Genomic DNA, 13,813 nt, shown 5'->3' on the forward strand with positions numbered 1-13,813 from the left:
AGTTTGAGGTCTTCAGTTGGAATACTTCTCCAGTTTGAAAAGCTCTTCTATTTCTTTACTTGTGAAATATGAACCCAGTGTTGAGCACCCTGTAATTTGACAGCAGTGTCCACAATGAATAAAACTGTATAAGATCTGGGTTCAAGATAAGTTCTCTGATGGTAGAGTTTCCAGAAAACCAGATTGCCTACTTGTAAATCATGTAAGGGTTGTTCAGGAAGTTCTAAAGGGAAGGCAGGGTTGGCTTGGTGATTATAGGGTTGAGTATATTTTATTAACCCTTGGCAGTACCTAAGGATGTCAGGTTAAATTAAGTTAGAATGTTCCACTAGCCAGGATGAATAAGGTATCCTCATGAGGCAAGAAGGTCAGGGTGGGGCCGAAGGACAGCCTCTTCATGCATAGGCATTAGTCAGAAGGCAAAGCCACCTCTTTGTTTTGCACTTAATGAGTCCATGACACATGGAGGGATGGCATCTAAAACAAATTTTGTAGCACCTGAGCAAAAATCTCTACATGAAAACCGTCGAACATGCATAAATAAAAATGCAGAAGTTGCTGACGATTGTGTGAAAGAGAAAGCAACCCACCACAGCCTCTTCATTCTTGTGGGTGGGAGGATTTCCCAGCTTGACACATGGACAGAGGGGGTCTCAAGTCGTCCTCTAGTAACCTTGGCTACATTGTAATACCATTATAATATCATTAGCATTGCAGTTTTACCCTCCACCCCTGTGAGTTTCACTTAGGTACTCACAGGAAAGATTCAAAAAGGTGCCTGGTGGAAGCCCACATAAGGAACTTCAGCTGGCATAATCATAGGAGAGGGAAAAGGGGAGTCACCCTCATCCACATCCTAGAATATTAGCCCCATATTAACAACCTAAACTGCCCCTATAGCGTGCTTCTCACTCGCAAGGTTGCCCACACTCTTCTTCTCTGAGCGTGTAAATTTGCTTCTGCCCTAAATAAACTGCTTCTTTGTGTGCTCTCCCACACGTACTGTGTATCTAATAAACTCTGCCTGCTTTAAAATCTTGCTCTCTTTGTGGAATTCATTCTTCAAAGAAGACAAAGACCGAGGTCATCTCACCTGCAGAAATCACTCATAGTCTTTCCATGATAATTTAAGAGGGTAGCTCATGTGGAGATAGGGAAGCAGTTCTGAGATTCGTAAGAGCAACAGGCAGCTCTCATGGCCAACTCTCAAGTAGTTTAGCCGCTTTGGTCTTGAGGATGCCATTGGCTCTTTCTATGGTGCCTGATGATGGAGGATGGTAAGAGCAGTGGATTCTTCAATTTCCTGGATGATTTTATCCTCTGTCACTGAAGATGGTACAGTGAATACCTCAAGCAGGGAAGATTCATTCCCAGAAAATGTTGGCAACAGATGTTGCTGAGACATTTTGGCAAGAGAAAGCCTTTAACCATTTAGAAAGCATGCAGTTTAGAGTGACGACCTATTGGTAGCCTTGCACTGTTGGTAAGTGGATAAAATCTCTTTGCCAATAAGGAAGGATCCGGGGGAGCTGCTTCCCCTCACTGCCCCACCTTTACAGCTTTTCCATGGTTATGTTTCTAGCAGATGAGACAAGTGGCAACTGCTTGGTCCAAATAAAAGCTTAAAAAAAGTCCAAACTTGTTTGTCTGATTTCCATGGTGAGTCATGTTGTGTAAATCATATACAATGATTCAAGATATAGACTTAGGAGCTACCAAGTAGCTGTCTCAGTGAGTCCAGAGTTCATCTAAGTGGATTGAACATCCAGCTTTTTCCCACTCAATTATTTCTGAGTCAGATGCTGCTATTTGGGCCACATGGATCTCTTTTATGATTTCCTTAGGAGTCATCCTAAAGAAGTTCTCTCTCTCAGTGGAGGGTGAACAATCCTACCAGGATCTAGGGCCTTGAAGTGGGACCTAGTGATATAGTCCCAAGGTTTGGGTATCTCTGGGATTTCTTGGATGATTAGGGAAGAGGCTGCTAATTTAACATATTTATCAGCCAATCTATTTGCCCAGGACTTGTTTGAATTTTCTGTGCTGTGTCCCTCAGTTTATCAATAGTGATTTCCTACGGTAATAACAATACCTCTAGAAGATCTGCTCTTTGGGGTCCATTACTTAAAAAAATATTATTTAATGGAAGTATAGTTGATTTACAATGTTGTGTTAATTTCTGCTATGCAGCAAAGTGACTCAGTTATACATATATATACATTCTTTTTCATATTCTTTTCCATTATGGTTTATCACAGTGTATTGAATATAGTTCCCTGTGCTATACAGTAGGACCTTGTTGCTTATCCATTTCTACATATAATAGTTTGCATCTGATAATCCCAAACTCCCAATCCATCCCTCCCCCACCACCCCTCCCCACTGGCAACCACAAGTCTGTTCTCTATATCTGTGAATCTGTTTATGTTTCGTAGATAAGTTCATTTGTGTCATATTTTAGATTCCACATATTAGTGATATCATATGGAATCTGTCTTTCTCTTTCTGACTTACTTCACTTGGTATGATAATCTCTAGTTGCATCCATGTTGCTGCAAATGGCATTATTTCATTCTTTTTTATTCCATTGTGTATATGTACCACATCTTCTTTAGCCATTCATCTGTCAATGGACATTTAGGTTGTTTCCATGTCTTGGCTATCATGACTAGTTCTGCTATGAACAAAGGGGTGCATGTATCTTTTTGAATTATAGTTTTGTCAAGATATACGCCCAGGAGTGGGATTGCAGGATCATATGGAAACTCTATTTTTAGTTTTCTGAGGAACTGCCATACTGTTTTCCACAGCGGCTGCACCAATTTACTTTTTTGGGGGTCCATTTTTAACTGGAGTATCAGTCACTGCCATGAAACTTCTGTTTCTATAACATAAAATCATGTGATACCTCAAAGGCATGGCAGTTGTCAGTACAAATGTTAACCTTCAATCTCTCTCCTCTTATTCTAGCCCAAATACTCAGCCATGTAGGCTGATTTAACATTTGGTAGAAGTTTATATTGATCAGTGATGACATATCTATCATGGAAGGCCCCATCCTCCTTCCAGAAGTAGGAGCCATCAAAATAGAATGAGGTCAATTTGGGGGAGGGGGTTTCATGACAAATCTCATCTAGGACAAGGTAATAATCTAGTGTTAATGAAATAATCATGGGGCATCCGATTAGTAGGTAAAGGAAACAAGGGGTCAGGGTTAAGGTTTGACAGCAATTATGTGGTGAAGTGAGGGAGAGTAGTGAGATCTCATAAGATGTAAGTCGAGACACAGAAAAGTGCTGTGTGTTTTCCATAAGCTATAAGATTGTCCAGCATAGGAAACATGGATGTCAAGTAGATGACCTAATACTAAGTCAGAGGTAACCTGGAAAAATTTGGTGGTTGCAGCCACAGTTTGAAGACAAGAAGGGTATGCTCTAGCTATTGCATCTAACTGATGAAATAAAATTTATATTTTAAGGCAGGACAAGAAAAAATTAAACATAAAATTATCTCTCTGTGTTTGTTTGGGCTTTCTCTGAACATCCCTAATGTGCAGCGTGCATCTGCATTACCCATTAACCAGAACTCCTCAAAGATGGGAGTGCCTGCTCAACCATAAAGATCAATTTTTTTTCTTCTGACATTAGCAATGTAACCTCTTAAAAGAATAGTGTTCTTTCCCAGCTCTTTAGGGGATCATGGTGACTTGCTATTTCCTTTATATGTGCTTACTTGGACTATGTTTCCTTGGTGACCTTTATATAAGATATCAGTATGTCATTTTGATGTACGATTCTTTGTCTCAAAAATGTATATGACTGTTCCTTCAACTTCTAACAGGCAGAACAGTTCTTAGAGCTTTCTGAGAATCTGCTTCCTGAGAATAATCTTCAGTTTGGCTCAAATAAAATTCTTTTTTTTCTTCTTAACATGATTGTTTATTGAATTTTCATCGGCATAACCAATCTGTAATGTCCAAGCGGACTTTTGTGTCTATTATATTGCTGGGATAACACTCCATGGGCACTCCTTGTTTATGCACAAACAAGGAAAAAGGCAGGGAGTAACTGAGGAGTCCAAGAATTTAAAGTGAAAGTAAACAGTCCTTATGGCTCTCAAAACTATTTTTGGATCAGGAGTCTGAGACTTCTGGGTCTTGGGACGACTCCCTAGTCATGGCATAGAGGAGTGAGGCAATCATATATAAATCAGATACTCACACCCTATAATATCCTGCAAGACCAACAAAACCCTCCCTAAGTGGATGGTTGTTTTGTTTCAGGAAGAGGAACATAGTGAATAGTAGAGGCTCAGTTGTGGAGTTAGTTTTACCTGCAGCTGAAATATCATGACTCAGATATTGGACACAAAGAGAGCATAGTTGAACTTCATCTCTAGCTACCACGTGACCCTTTCTTGCTAATTCCATAAGAAGGTATTTGGTGTGAAAAATGGAGTTGTCATCACTGTCAGAATATAGAAGAAGGTCATCTGCATATCATTTTAAAGTGGAGTCTCCTGGGACTTTTATGTCCTTCAAATTGGCATTTAGGGTGCTCAAAAAGTAGGTAGGAGCCTCAGTAAATCCTTGGGGTATAACAGTCCAGGAATATATTATTGGTTATCCCAGGTAAGGCAAACAATTATTGAGATTCCTTTTGAAGGGGAAAAATTAACAAGGTGGTACACAAATCAATGACTGTGAAATATTGGATAAAGGAATAGTAGACAGGAAAGTGCTAGGATTAAACACCAAGGGAAATCTGAGTTTGAATATTTTGTTGATAGATCTTAGTATCTAAATATCCTTTCCTGTTTGGCTTTTTGACAGCAAAAATGAGAGTATCGCATGGTCTAGAAGTGGAGACTAGACGTTTTTGTCTAATAAAGTTTGAATCGTTGGGCAGAACACTTCAAGTACTTCTGGCTTTAAATGATGTTGGGGAATTTTGAGAAGGAACAAGAAAGGATCTTCTTCTACACCGTGGGGTTCTTCATTCTGTCTGTGTCCAACACCAGTGGAGTTTTTTCCAATAAAGAAGAGGGAATTTGGTCTAATATAGCTTTGCATGTTCAGTGAAATAAGTGTTAAGTTGAAGCAGGGAAAGGAACTTGGCAAAGTCAGACAAAGCTGTTAAGGGACATAGGCTTGAAGGGGGGAGGAGTCAGGGACGTGTAGGAGTCCTTTGGGGCACAATGAATTTTTTTAACCAAATTCATGCAAAGACCTCTTGCTAAACAGTTTTACTGGGATGGCAGAACCAAGAAGGAAGTGTTGTTGAGCTTTAAGAGGTGCCATAGAAATATTAAAGGGTTGAGGTAGAGGCAAATCATGAGGTAAATTATAAAACCCACTACTGGTAAGGTTTGGTGACTCAGAGGAAAGGGGACAGGAAAGGAGGTGGTGTTAAGGGTAGAATGTATTGCCCCTGTATCAGTTAATAATGTGGTGGGACGCCCTTCAACTTGTACCCTTATCTCCTGTTGTGAATTTAGTGACAGTTGAGGACATTCAACATCTATTTCCCTGGAGGAGAGTCAATAATTTTGCGATGAAGAGGAGGCTCAGGCTTTTCACCTCCTCTTGAGGTCTGAGCCAGTGTCATTTTTTTCTGACAATTTCTGCAAGTGTCCTGATAAATGAAAGACCATGAACTTGGGGTTTGCTGTAGATTCGATTTTCAGGTCTTTCTGTTTTAATTGCAATGTTATAAGCTTGCATTGTGCATTTTCCAAATTTTTTGGAAATAATGGTGAGCTTCATATTGGTGGGCTAATGAAGGGAGCTCAGACATGTTTGCATTTTGCCAATTTATATTATTTCTCTGTGACAGAGCTCCAGTCTGAGACTATTTGCAAAGCTGTGGCCAGAGCAGAGGCTGTTTAGGAAGTGATTCCCATGTCCAAATGTTCTTTCCTTGTTTTCTCTAATCAGCGGTAATGGCCAGTTTCACCTATTTGTTGTTTACAATTTTGAATACAAGACTGATCAGTTTTGGTGGGACCGACTTGAGAGATGGCACCTAGTAATTTTTTATCTTTCTTCCCTCAGCTTCCAGTGGGAATCAGGGGTAGTCTGAGACCTTTGAAGGTCTCCAGAAGTGTTCCATTTGACCTTTTCAAACCAAAAGAAGGCATCTCCAGGGCCAACTGATAGGTGACCCAACAACCCCCAATTGTCTAATAAACCTTTGCCTTTCCTTTTGTGGGTCAGAAGAGTCCTTGGTGATGACATGCGATTCAGACTGACACTAAGGTTTGAATGTTATCTCTTCTCTTGGCCTTGCTTGAGAATGAGTACCGGCCATTCCCTGGGCTTCATCTGTAAGAAATGGTCTGTTGAACCTTTCATTCTGGGAGAAAATAATATAAAGAAGAGCTTGGAGGGGAATATAGCGGTGCTGCAGAAAGTTCTAGAGGGCTTACTAGGTCAGAAAACTTTAAGAAACTTTTTAATGAGGTTTGAATTATTCAGCTGCCTTTTGGCTTCTTCATATCAAGCAAAATAAGTGGACCATTATGCATCTGATATCTTTGTTTCTTTTTGTTCTAGGACTCCCCTTAGGTGGATTAGCCTGGTATATCCCTGGAGCCGCAGAGTGGTCACTGAAGCTCAAGAGAGTTTTTAATTAATTAGTTTATTTACTTATTGTTGGCTGTGTTGGGTCTTTGTTGCTAAGCGCAGGCTTTCTCTAGTTGCAGCCAGCGGGGGCTACTCTTTGTTGTGGTGCTCACGCTTCTCACTGCAGTGGCTTCTCTTGTTGCAGAGCACGGACTCTAGGTGTGCAGGCTTCAATAGTTGTGGCTCATGGGCTCTAGAGTGCAGGCTCAGTAGTTGTGGTGCACGGGTTTAGTTGCTCTGCAGCATATGGGATCTTCCCAGACCAGGGATCGAACCCTTGTCCCCTGCATTGGCAGGTGGCTTCTTAACCACTGTGCCACAAGGGAAGTCCAAGCTCAAGAGAGTTGTTAATGAGGAAGTTTAATGAAGGGGTTTGGAAGTGTGGTGAAAGGAGCACTTGAAGGCTGATACTCAGTCTTCCATATTTTCGTGATGTCATATCCTTCTCTGGACCTTAGTCTCATTTATAAAATGGGGACCATAATCCCCACTTACAAGGACTGAGCTCACCTCTAGAACTTAACTACCTGCCACTCCGATAGGAAGCACCAGGTCTCCAGAAAGGGATTTTTACCCATATACTCTCCAACTGAGATCACCTATGCAGATATGGTCACACCTATTATGGTGGGGATTGTCAGGTGGGTCCATGAGTTCAGGTAGGACATCTGTGCAGCACTAGTTACTTGTCCTGAGTGAGAATAGGGATGTGGGCACTTCTGTATCCGGTTCTAAGTAAAAGTGGGAGAGGGGACCATAAAGGATAGCAATGTCTCTCTCCCAGCACTGTCAGTTATCTCTTCCAGGGGTCTCCTCCTTTGGCTTCCTCCTTTGGATGGTGGTTTTTATTCCAATTTACAGTCTGTTCATTGAGTTCCTATTATGTGGTATGCCTTGTGCAAGTGAAATGGAGAAGAACCCTCTGGTCCTTCCCCCCTATATCCTCTGCTTGCCTTTTGTCTGTAGAAAAACTTTAGCCAAAGAATAAGTTTAATCAGAGAAGTGAGAAAATGAGGAAGCAAAGGAAAACAAACAGGACAAAATAATAAGAGTTTAGTCATTAAGTAAAGTCAAGGACATTTAATTCTTCCTCGAGGTCTACAGATAATATTCTGAGCCATACCCTTTGAGCTGTCCTGTAGATCCTGAAACCTCCACCAGGTGGAAGAAGTTAACTATGTGATGACCAGATCATAGCCATGACATAAGCTGCCACAATTCCAAGAACTTGTCTCAAAGAAATTGGAACAAATTGACCCTGGAACTAAAGATTAACTGTACTCAAAACAATCAAGATGATGCTGATCAGACCACTGCATGACCAATTTCAAGATGACTGTCAGAGCTGACTGTGCTGTTTCTGCATGTAACCACCTGCCTCAGCCTACACACCCCTGGAACTCCCCTTTGAAAGCTCTTGCCCACTGATTGTCAGGGGGAGTCAGCCTTTTGATATGAGTCTGCCCTTTCTCCCGGTTACCAACCTTTGAAATAAAGCAAACTTTCCTTTCCACAAAGCTTACATTTTTATTGGCTTTTGAGCAGTGAGCAGCCAGACCTCACTTTTGGTAACACAAGGATTTCTCACATACAATTCATAAAGAACCCTGATGGATGGGGGATATTGCTCTGAGAGGATGTGCCAGAGTCTGGTAAGAGTTTTCCCACTGATGTGTACAGTGGGCATATAGGTTGTCTACTGTAGATTTGGATGTGCTTGTGCCACCTTGTGGGCTGGGGCCAGGAATGTCCTGACTCGAGCCTGGGTAAGGAATACAGGTGCTGTCCTGTGTGCCAAGCTCCAGTGTCTAAGTGATTCAGGGGTGACCAAAGTTGCTGGGTGTTTTCATGGTGACAGATTCTCAAGAAAACAAACGTGCATAATTTCAGAGATACCTTGGGAGTCTGATAGAGGCTGGATAAAGGTAAAAGGAGGGGGATTTCAGGGAAAAAGGACCAGCCTCAATCTCAGCCATGCTCAATGACATCAGAGTGCATGTCCTAGGGGTTTCACATGAGAGGATATTCTGATGTCCCAGATATCCTAAGAGACTCCCAAACACTCCAGGGTTCCTCATTCCCAGCCAGCACTTTTCCCACCATAAAATCTCCCTGAATTACTCCCAGAGGTCAGCAACAGTTGCCCTGATGACACTCTCTGGCCCCCATTTCCCCTCAGAGTTCTCTGAGCGTGGATTCCAGTATCTCTCAACTTTACAAATGTTTCACCAAACCAGACCATCATCTTCCCCATCATTGAACCCATTCCCTGCTGCCAAGAGGGCCTGAGGGACACTGGTTTTCTGCTGACCCCTCCTTCCCTAAATGTTCCAGTGGAGTGAGAACAGAGTAGTGGCAGTGACTGCACTCTGGCTCCAAGGATGTTGGGGAATTCTAAGGGTCGGGCATGAGCAAGGTCTCAGGATGACCAGAAGGGTAAGCAGCAACACTGAGGTCCCTCCATTTGGGGGACGCTGGCTTAGACACAGACCTGTGTCCAGGTTCACTCTGGGGTAGTTCCAGGCACAGCTTCCTGAGCACATGCCAGGCTGCCCAGCAACCCCACCCCTATGTCAATTTTCAGAGGCTCCCAATCCACTGGTGATCAATTGTGAGTTGTTCTCAAATCTCTGAAAAACCTCAGTCAGGAGCCAGAAGACTGAAGAGAGGACACAGAAGAGCCAGGCTACCTGTTGTTCTTCTAACTCCCAGCCTCCCCCCTTCCCCCCATCCCCAATTCTTGGAGGAGGTCTAGAGCCCTGGGAGGGTACTTTGGAATGCCCAGGCCTGGGCTTTTCACTTTAAGGGAATTGAGCCCCCATGAGATGAAGTCACTTGCCACAGTCTCCCAGCTGCATTATGATGGACAGCCAGGAAACCGCCCACTGATTGCCAAGCTCACTGACCACTGTGCAACAGCGCCTGTGCCCTGGCTGTGTAACCTTGTACTCTTGCCCTGTTTCCTGATCTATAGCTTCATCTCATATGCTGGAGGATGGGAGGTACCAACCTGGAGAAGGAGTTCTGGTCCCACAGTACCACCTCCTATGAAGAAACTTTCACACAGCACATATGAAGGAGTAAACTATGCTTCTTGGGGGCACTCCTGTGTAGCACATACTTGCCTTGTTTGTAATATCTCTAGATACTATTCTCACAGACACATGATCCACTGGAGAAATAGAGTCTACAAATATTTGAAAGTCTCTAGCATAGAGAAAAACGTAGAAAAAGAACCAGAGCTAGAATGTGTGGGATAATATCAGGTGGTCTCTTAAATGTATAATTGGCTTTCAGAAAGAAAAAAGAGAGAGGTGAATAAAGAGAAACTTGTCCAAATTTGATTTAAACTAGAAACACAGTGATCCAGTGAACACAATACACTCAAACAGGATAAACCAAAGAAAGCCATTTGAAAACAATGTCACAAACCTGACAAGTGATAAAGGGGACATATTAAAAACACCTAGGGAATAAAAGACACATTACTAACAGAAGACCAATGACAAGAAAGATCGAGTAGAGAAGATAGCGGAAGAGTAAGACACGGAGATCACCTTCCTTCCCACAGATACATTAGAAATACATCAACACGTGGAACTTCTCCTACAGAACACCCACTGAACGCTGGCAGAAAACGTCAGACCGCCCAAAAGGCAAGAAACTCCCCACGTACTTGGGTAGGGCAAAAGAGAAAAGAAATAACAGAGACAAAAGAATAGGGAAAAGAATAGGGACGGGACCTGCACCAGTGGGAGGGAGCCGTGAAGGAGGAAAGGTTTCCACGCACTAGGAAGCCCCTTCGTGGGCAGAGACTGCGGGTAGCAGAGGGGGGAAGCTTCAGAGCCACAGAGGAGAGCACAGCCACAGGGGTGCGGAGGGCAAAGCGGAGAGACTCCCACACAGAGGATCAGTGCCGACCAGCACTCACCAGCCCAAGAAGCTTGTCTGCTCACCCGCCAGGGCAGGCGGGGCTGGGAGCTGAGGCTCAGGCTTCAGTCGGATCGCAGGGAGAGGACTGGGGTTGGTGGCATGAACACAGCCTGAAGGGGTTAGCGCACCACAGCTAGCCGGGAGGGAGTCCGGGAAAAAGTCTGCAGCTGCTGAAGAGGCAAGAGACTTTTTCTTCCCTCTTTGTTTCCTGGTGCGCGAGGAGAGGGGATTCAGAGCAACACCTAAACGAGCTCCAGAGACGGGCGTGAGCCGCGGCTATCAGCGCAAATCCCACAGCAGCAGGCGCTCAGAGGAAAAAACGGAGAGATTCCCACACAGAGGCTCGGCGCTGAGCAGTACTCAGCAGCCCGAGAGGCTTGTCTGCTCACCCACTGGGGTGGGCAGGGCTGGGAGCTGAGGCTCGGGCTTTGGTTGAATCGCAGGGAGAGGACTGGGGTTGGCGGCGTGAACACAGCCTGAAGTGGTTAGTGCACCACAGGTACCTGGGAGAGAGTCCAGGAAAAAGTCTGCAGCTGCCAAAGAGGCAAGAGACTTTTTCTTGCCTCTTTGTTTAGCGGCGCAAGGAGAGGGGATTCACAGCACTGCCTAAACGAACTCCAGAGATGGGCGCAAGCCACGGCAATCAGCGCGGGCCCCAGAGACGGGCATGAGATGCTAAGGTTGCTGCTGCTGCTGCCACCAAAAAGCCTGTGTGCGAGCAAAGGTCACTCTCCACACCACCCATCCCGAGAGCCGGTGCAGCCGGCCACTGCCAGGGTCCCGTGATCCGGGGACAACTTTCCCGGGAAAAAGCACGGCGCCCCTCAGGCTGGTGCAACGTCACGCCGGCCCCTGCCACCACAGGCTCGCCCCGCCTCTGTGTACCCCTCCCTCCCCCCGGGCTGAGTGAGCCAGAGCCCCCGAATCAGCTGCCCTTTAACCCCATCCTGTCTGAGCGAAGAACAGATGCCCTCAGGCGACCTACACGCAGAGGTGGGTCCAAATCCAAAGCTGAACCCCAGGAGCTGTGCGAACAAAGAAGAGAAAGGGAAATCTCTCCCAGCAGCCTCAGAAGCAGCGGATTAAAACTCCACAAACAACTTGATGTGCCTGCATCTGTTCAATACCTGAATAGACAATGAATCATCCCAAATTCAGGAGGTGGACTTTGGGAGCACGATATATTAATTTTTCCCCTTTTCCTTTTTTTGTGAGTGTATATATATATGCTTCTGGGTGAGATTTTGTCTGTATAGCTTTGCTTTACAATAGCTTTATTTTACTTCATTATATTATATCCTCTTTCTTTCTTTCTTTCTTTCTTTCTTTCTATTTTTTTATCCCTTTTACTCTGACCCGCATGGATGAAAGGCTCTTGGTGCTCCAGCCAGGCATCAGGGCTGTGCCTCTGAGGTGGGAGAGCCAACGTCAGGACACTGGTACACAAGAGACCTCCCAGCTCCACGTAATATCAAATGGCGAAAATCTCTCAGAGATCTCCATCTCAACATCAAGACCCAGCTTCACTCAATGACCAGCAAGCTACAGTGCTGGACACCCTATGCCAAACAACTAGCAAGACAGGAACACAGCCCCATCCATTAGCAGAGAGGCTGCCAAAAATCATAATAAGGCCACAGACACCTCAAAATACACTACCAAACGTGGACGTGCCCACCAGAAAGACAAGATCCAGCCTCATCCACCAGAACACAGGCACTAGTGCCCTCCACCAGGAAGCCTACACAACCCACTGAAACAACCTTAGCCACTGGGGACAGATACCAAAAACAACAGGAACTACGAACCTGCAGCCTGTGAAAAGGAGACCCCAAACACAGTAAGATAAGCAAAATGAGATGACAGAAAAACACACAGCAGATGAAGGAGCAGGGTTAAAACACACCAGACCTAACAAATGAAGAGGAAATAGGCAGTCTACCTGAAAAAGAATTCAAAATAATGATAATAAGGATGATACAAAATCTTGGAAATAGAATAGACAAAATGCAAGAAACATTTAACAAGGACGTAGAAGAGCTAAAGAGGAACCAAGCAATGATGAAAAACACAATAAATGAAATTAAAAATACTCTGGATGGGATCAATAGCAGAATAACTGAGGCAGAAGAAAGGATAAGTGACCTGGAAGATAAAATGGTGGAAATAAATACTGCAGAGCAGGATAAAGAAAAAAGAATGAAAAGAACTGAGGACAGTCTCAGAGACCTCTGGGACAACATTAAACGCACAGACATTCGAATTATAGGGGTCCCAGAAGAAGAAGAGAAAAGGAAAGGGACTGAGAAAATATTTGAAGAGATTATAGTTGAAAATTTCCCTAATATGGGAAAGGAAATAGTTAGTCAAGTCCTGGAAGCACAGAGAGTCCCATACAGGATAAATCTAAGGAGAAACACGCCAAGACACATATTAATCAAACTGTCAAAAATTAAATATAAAGAAAACATATTAAAAGCAGCAAGGGAAAAACAACAAATAACACACAAGGGAATCCCGATAAGGTTAACAGCTGATCTTTCAGCAGAAACTCTGCAAGCCAGAAGGGAGTGGCAACATATACTGAAAGGGATGAAGGAGAAAAACCTACAACCAAGACTAATCTACCCAGCAAGGATCTCATTCAGATTTGATGGAGAAATTAAAAACTTTACAGACAAGCAAAAGCTGAGAGAGTTCAGCACCACCAAACCAGCATTACAACAAATGCTAAAGGAACTTCTCTAGGCAAGAAACACAAGAGAAGGAAAACACCTACAATAACAAACCCAAAACATTTAAGAAAATGGGAATAGGAACGTACACATCGATAATTACCTTAAATGTAAATGGATTAAATGCTCTCACCAAAAGACACAGACTGGCTGAATGGATACAAAAACAAGACCCATATATATGCTGTCTACAAGAGACCCACTTCCGACCTAGAGACACATACAGACTGAAAGTGAGGGGATGGAAAAAGATATTCCATGCAAATGGAAATCAAAAGAAAGCTGGAGTAGCAATTCTCATATCAGACAAAATAGACTTTAAAATAAAGACTATTACAAGAGACAAAGAAGGACACTATATAATGATCAAGGGATCGATCCAAGAGGAAGGTATAACAATTGTAAATATTTATGCACCCAACATAGGAGCACCTCAATACATAAGGCAAATACTAACAGCCATAAAAGGGGAAATCGACAGCAACACAAACATAGTAGGGGACTTTAACACCCCACTTTCACC

The sequence above is a fragment of the Balaenoptera acutorostrata genome, chromosome 3 (assembly GCF_949987535.1).
Source record: "Balaenoptera acutorostrata chromosome 3, mBalAcu1.1, whole genome shotgun sequence".
Classification (NCBI taxonomy): domain Eukaryota; kingdom Metazoa; phylum Chordata; class Mammalia; order Artiodactyla; family Balaenopteridae; genus Balaenoptera; species Balaenoptera acutorostrata.